Source organism: Apium graveolens, chromosome 4, assembly GCF_009905375.1.
Source record: "Apium graveolens cultivar Ventura chromosome 4, ASM990537v1, whole genome shotgun sequence".
Classification (NCBI taxonomy): domain Eukaryota; kingdom Viridiplantae; phylum Streptophyta; class Magnoliopsida; order Apiales; family Apiaceae; genus Apium; species Apium graveolens.
In genome coordinates this window covers 31,391,087-31,398,041 of record NC_133650.1, presented here as the reverse complement: position 1 = coordinate 31,398,041, position 6,955 = coordinate 31,391,087, and the positions used below count along the sequence as shown (strand labels likewise).

The 6,955-nt window shown below is 40.1% G+C and overlaps 1 non-coding gene across 1 annotated transcript; it reads right to left on the bottom strand.

Moving 5' to 3' along the window:
- Positions 1-2,755: 2,755 nt before the first annotated feature.
- Positions 2,756-2,859, bottom strand: LOC141723190 (small nucleolar RNA R71). The gene has a single exon (XR_012576178.1). It is a non-coding gene; the product is annotated as a small nucleolar RNA R71 (small nucleolar RNA).
- Positions 2,860-6,955: the final 4,096 nt, after the last annotated feature.

Here is a 6,955-nt window from a genome sequence, read left to right as displayed (position 1 = left end):
TGAGGCGAGCTTACACAATGTATTTGCCTTAGCATTTTCCTCTCTTGGAATGTGTTCAACATGACATTCATCGAACTGAGTCATTACGTCCCTCACTAGGCGCACATACATTGCCATGGTTTCATCCCGTGCTTCAAACTCCCCCTTGACCTGGGATACGACAAGCTTCGAATCTCCACAGACTTTCAATTTCTTGACCCTCAATGTCCCTGCTAGGCCGAGGCCATCTATCAGAGCTTCATACTCAACTTCATTATTTGTGGTTGGGAAGTCTAACTTCATAGCATATTCAATCAAGAAGCCATCTGGGCTTTGTAAAACTAGCCCTATCCCACTCGAATTTGTTTTTGATGCTCCATCAAAATAGAGAACCCAGTATTCCTTCTCTTTAACGCCCTCTCCTTTGTCTCCTTTATTACCTTCTGTGTCTTGAGGTATGGTATCTTCCTGCCCCCTGACTTCTTGGTTGGGTATGGTACATTCCACCACGAAGTCAGCCAATGCCTGAGCTTTTATTGCCATTCACGGCTTGTACTTGATGTCGAATTCTCCCAATTCGATTTCCCATTTAGTTAACCCCCGCTAGCTTTGGGACTGTGAATGATGTTTCTCAAGGGCTGATTTGTTAGCACTTCAATTTTATGAGCTTGGAAGTAAGGGCATAACTTCCTTGAATCCATCACCAGGGCTAAAGCAAACTTTTAAATAGTTGTTGAGTGGCATTTATGACACTTTATTACGCTCCGTAAAGCTTTGAATTGGTGTATTTGTACTCAAGTTATTGGTGTTTTAATGTGTTTTCTAGTGTTATTGCATTTCAGGAATTAATCTGAGAATCAGGTGAATTAGCATTTATTTGATGCTAATATGGTGTTAGGATGGTGTCCAAGGAATAAAGCTCGCGAAGACCGGCTCAAAACTGCAAGAAAAAAAAAGAAATATGATTTTTGGAAGAAGCCCAGCACGCCCGCACTGATCAAGCACGCGCCCGTGCCCAAACTACAGAGATCCGGCGCGCCCGCGCTGATCAAGCGTGTGGCCGCGCCAGGTCGGGTTTCAAGAATCCTGTTTTGAATAGAAGACTGATTTCTGGACTTCTCTGCTGATTAGGGCTGCTATATAATCATAACTTTAGGTCATTTTTCATAACATATCACAAGGAGAGCTGTAAGAAGACCGCGTTAGCACGATTCAACAAAGACGAAGAATATCTTGTTTTTACTTGTGAATCTTTGTTCTAAGTTGTAACTTGGATGCTAGTTTTCTTATTTGTGAACCTTATTCTTGTTTCGTACTAGGTTTTATTTATTCTTGTTATGGGCCAATCGTTATCGTGGGGTTCTAGCGGATTTATTTATGGATTTCTTTAGTTGATTTGTTTTAATGCCTTAGTGTGTGGTGATTGTATGATAACCTAGTATTGGTTGTGCTTATTAGTCTTATGAGCGTCACGAACTTATAAGATAGTGTGTTAATTCTTAATGAAGTGAAAGTGAATTTAAGGGTTTAGAACTTACCATTGTAGCATTGGTTCATGTATTTGTTATGCGTGATTGGTGGGTAATTTTAACCATCTTACTTGCCATATGTAATCAAGATAGATAACTTATGCTTAAACTGTTATGTTGTCAAATTCTATAGACATATAGGGTCTCAATATAATTGGTGTATATTCAACTTCTATCTCTTTTATGGATGTCTGGTAGTATGGTATTCGTGTACCGAAAGTTGGCGTTTATCAATTTCGTGTTATCTGATTAGTGTCATCACCATTACATGCTAAGGTTGAGAATGAAAAGGCTATTGAATGAAGTACTTAATAAAGTTAGAATCTCATGTTTGTCATATATATTATTCAATCATTCGTATTCTCTTAGTTATAATTGTTAGTTTAATTCTTAGTTATGAACAATCTCAATTTATTATCGTCTTAGCATTGAATAATAACCATACATTGTTATTTAAGTGCATAAATTAATTAGTTAACCAAGCCAGTCCCTGTGAGAACGAATCTGATTTAAATCTTATACTACTTGCGAACACGTATACTTGCATATAATTTTAGCGTGTGTTTAGCGACTAACAAGTTTTTGGCGCCGCTACCGGGGACTAAAGTGTTCATTTTTAGTTTATATGTTTTCCATCAGTGGTCGTTAAAATTCATTGACTCGGACATTGTTACTTATTGTTTCCTTATCTTATTTCAGGTACTCTAGCGAGGGTGTATGCATACGCGTTCACGTACTCATAAGAGAACTCTGGATAAAGCCGAGGAAGAAGTTGTGGTGGTTCGAAAGGAAGTTTTTGAAGAAGAAAAGAAGGTTGAAGAAGAAGAGAAAGTTGAAGAACCAGTTTCAGTATTGATGGGAGATCAAGTAGATAATCCTAAGGCTTTGATGGACTATTCTCAGCCTAATATTAATGACATTCAGTCAAGCATCATCAGGCCAGCCATCAGGGCTAACACTTTTGAGATCAAGTCAAACACGATTCAGATAATATAGAACTCAGTTCAATTTGGGCGTTCTCCTACTGAAGACCCCAACATGCACATCAGGGATTTCATCGAGATCTACGACACTTTCAAGTTCAATGATGTGACTGAAGATGCTATCAAGCTGCGACTCTTCCCATTCTCTCTGGGGGATAAAGCTAAGTGCCGGTTATATTCTCTACCAGCAGGGTCTATCACCACTTGGAAAGATCTTGCTCAAAAGTTTCTCACTAAATTATTCCCTATGGCGAAGACTGCTGCAATCAGGAATGCTCTTACTCAGTTTGCTCAGCAAACTGGAGAATCTCTGTGTGAGGCTTGGGATCGATATAAGGAGATGCTAAAAAGTTCCCACACCATAGAATGCCTGATTGGATGATTATAAACTGTTTCTATAATGGATTGGGTGCTACTTCTAGACCCATGCTCGATGCGGCATCAGGAGGAGCCTTGTGGGCTAAGAGCTACGATGAAGCTTATGAATTGATTGAACTGATGGCTGCTAATGAGTACCAGAATCCTTCCCAGAGACTGACTTAGGTAAAAGTAGCAGGAATTTTGGAGTTGAATGCAGCAACTGCTATAGCTTCCCAACTTAAGGATTTGATGATGAAGGTGGACACTTTGGCTAATTATGGAGTTAATCAAATCGCTAGTGTTTGTGAGCTCCATGAGACTGATCAATATGTAATTTCTAGTGAATTAGCTCAGTTCGTGAGCAACTTTCAGCGTTCGCAGCAACCTGTGTCAGCCACTTATCATCCCAACAACCGCAATTATCCTAATTTCAGTTGGAGCAACGCTCAGAATATGGTTCAACAGCCTTATCAGCAGTATCCAGCTAAGCAGTACAACCCCCCTAGTTTTAAGCAACCCCAACATGCACCAAGACAGCAACTTCAGTTGTAACAAGCTAATGAAAAATCTGAATTAGAGGAGTTGAAGCTTATGTGCAAGAGTCAAGTTGTTTCTATAAAGACCTTGGAAAATCAAATTGGGCAAATTGCCAATGCCTTGCTAAATCGTCAGCCTGGTACACTACCTAGTGACACTGAAGTGCCAGGAAGGAAGGAAGCTAAGGAGTAGGTAATGGCAATAACTTTGAGGTCTGGAAAGGTTGCGAATCCCGAACAAACTCAAGTGTTGACTGAAGAAGCTGGGGCTGAGAAAGAAGTAGAGCAGCAGGAAGTAGAAGTGGAACCAAGGAAGACTACTGTTGAGCACACTCCTCCTGAGGATAATACAAGAGAGAAACAGATCTATCCTCCACCGCCTTTTCCTAAGCGGCTGTAAAAGAAAAAGCTGGACAAGCAATTTGAGAAGTTTCCGGAGGTGTTCAAGAAACTTTATATCAACATACCTTTCGCTGAGGCTCTTGAGCAGATGCCTAGTTACGCAAAGTTTATGAAAGGTATTCTCTCTCGGAAAGTGAATCTAGATGATTTAGAGATAGTCACTCTCACAGAGGAATGCAGTGCTGTGCTGCAATAGAAGTTGCCTCCGAAGCTTAAAGATCCAGGAAGCCTGACTATTCCGTGTACTATTGGAAAAATGTCTTTTGACAGATGCTTATGTGACTTGGGATATAGCATCAATCTAATACCTTTGTCAATCTTCAAGCAGTTGGACTTACCTGATCCAAAACTGACTTATATGACTTTGCAGTTGGCTGACCGTTCTATTACATATCCGCGAGGTATTGTGGAGAATGTCTTGGTCAAGGTCGATAAACTCATCTTCCCTGCTGATTTCGTAATTCTGGATTTTGAGGAGGATAAAAAGATTTCCTTAATCTTGGGAAGACCTTTCTTGGCAACTGGCCAAACCTTGATAGATGTGCAGAAGGGAGAGCTTATAATGCAAGTGCTGGATCAAAATGTAACTTTTAATGTGTTCAATGCTATGAAATTTCCTAGGGAAAATGAGGAGTGCTTAAAGGTGGAGTTGGTTGAGTCTACGGTGACTTTGGAACTTGATCAATTGTTGAGATCTAATGCCTTAGAGAAGGCCTTATTGGGGAATTCAGATAGTGAAAATGATGAAGGTGAAGAGCAATTGCAATATCTGAATGCTTCTCCCTGGAAGAGGAAGATTGATATGCCTTTTGAATCTCTTGGAATGGAGGAATTGAACAAAGCTCCTAAACGCATCAAGCCATCTATTGAGGAAGCCCCCACTCTCGAGCTTAAGCCTTTACCTGAGCATTTGAGGTATGTTTTTTTAGGTGATGCATCTACTCTGCCTGTGATTATTGCATCTGACCTTTCAGGTAGTGATGAGGAAAAGCTTCTGAGGATTCTAAGAGAGTTCAAATCGACAATTGGTTGGACTATAGAAGATATCAAGGGAATCATCCCTTCTTATTGCATACATAAAATTCTGCTAGAAGAAGGTAGCAAGCCTACGGTTGAGCAGCAAAGAAGACTTAATCCGATCATGAGGAATTAGTGAAGAAGGAAATTATTAAGTGGCTAGATGCAGGGATTATTTATCCCATTTCTGACAATTCTTGGGTGAGTCCGGTTCTGTGTGTACCAAAGAAAGGAGGTATCATAGTGGTTACTAATGATAAAAATGAGCTCATCCCTACTCGGAAAATCACAGGATGGAGAGTTTGTATGGATTACAGAAAGCTGAACAGGGCCACTAGGAAGGATCACTTCCCTTTGCTCTTCATTGACCAGATGCTTGACACGTTGGCTGGTCATGAGTACTACTATCTTCTGGATGGCTATTCAGGTAACAATCAGATTTGTATCGCTCTAGAAGATCAGGAGAAGACTACCTTCACTTATCCATTTGGTACGTTCGCCTTTAGACGAGTTTCTTTTGGTCTGTGTGGTACACCAGCCATATTTCAGAGATGTATGATGGCCATCTTTTCTGATATAATTAGCCAGAATGTGGAGGTGTTCATGGATGACTTTTCTATATTTGACGATTCCTTTGATGAATGCTTGCAAAATCTTGGACACATTCTCAAGAGGTGTGTTGAGACCAATCTGGTTCTCAATTGGGAGAAATTTTACTTTATGGTGCGACATGGTATAATTTTTGGGCACAAGGTTTCTAGTAAGGGTCTTGAGGTGGACATAGTCAAGGTAGGGGTCATTGAGAATCTTCTTCCACCGATTTCTGTTAAGGTAATTCACAGTTTTCTTGGGCATGCGGGTTTCTATAGGCGTTTCATCAAGGGCTTTTCTAAGATTTCGAAGCCATTTTGCAGTTTGCTAGAGAAAGATGACCCTTTCAAGTTTGATGATGAGTGCCTTGCAATTTTTGAGACATTGAAGAAGAGTTTAATCACGGCACCTGTCATAACTGCACCTGATTGGAATGAACCTTTTGAGATGATGTCTGATGCAAGTGACTATGCAGTTGGCGCAGTTCTTGTGCAGAGGAAGAACAACATGTTTCATATGGTCTACTACGCTAGCAAGACTCTAAATGGTGCTCAACTGAATTATACTACTACGGAGAAAGAACTTTTGGCTATTTTCTATGGTTTTGAGAAATTTCAATCTTATCTACTTGGGACTAAGGTGACAGTTTTCACTAATCACGCAGCAATTCGTTATCTCATCTCAAAGAAGGACTCGAAGCCTAGATTGATTAGATGGGTTCTTTTGCTTTAAGAATTTGAACTAGAGATCAAGGACAAAATGGGGACTAAAAATCAAGTCATTGATCATCTCTTGCATTTAGAAAACCCTAATATTATTTCATTGGATAAGACATCGATAAATGAGTCTTTTCCTGACGAGCAGTTGTTTGGCAAGAAGAAGAACTGTGGTTTGCAGACATTATGAACTACCTTGTGAGTAATATCATGCCTCCTAACTTATCATATGCTCAAAGGAAGAATTTTCTGCATGAAGTGAAGTGGTATATGTGGGATGAGCCGTTTCTTTTTCGATAAGGAGCTGATCAAATTATCAGGAGATGTATTCCTTACAGCGAAACGGGGGGATCTTGGGAGATTTCCACTCAATGGCTTATGGAGGACATTATGGTGGAGAAAAGATAGCAGCTCATATTCTGCAAGCAGTTTCTTTTGGACAACCTTATTTAAAGATGCTCACCAGTTCATTTTGTGATGTGATTGATGTCAACGTGTGGGTAATATGTCTAAAAGGGATGAGATGCCTCCTAATGTGCTTCTCGAGGTTGAAGTCTTCGATGTTTGGGGAATTGACTTCATGGGGCCATTTGCTCATCTTGTAACAATCAGTACATCTTGTTAGCGGTTGATTATGTGTTAAAATAGGTTGAAGTAAAGGCGTTGCCAACGAACGATGTAAAAGTGGTGCTCAATTTTCTTCACAGGCAGATATTCACAAGGTTTGGAACTCCACGAGTCAGAATCTGTGATGAGGGGTCGCATTTTTGCAATCGCAAGTTCACTGCTATGATGCAAAGGTATAATGTAAATCATTGCATTGCTACGGCTTATAACCCTCA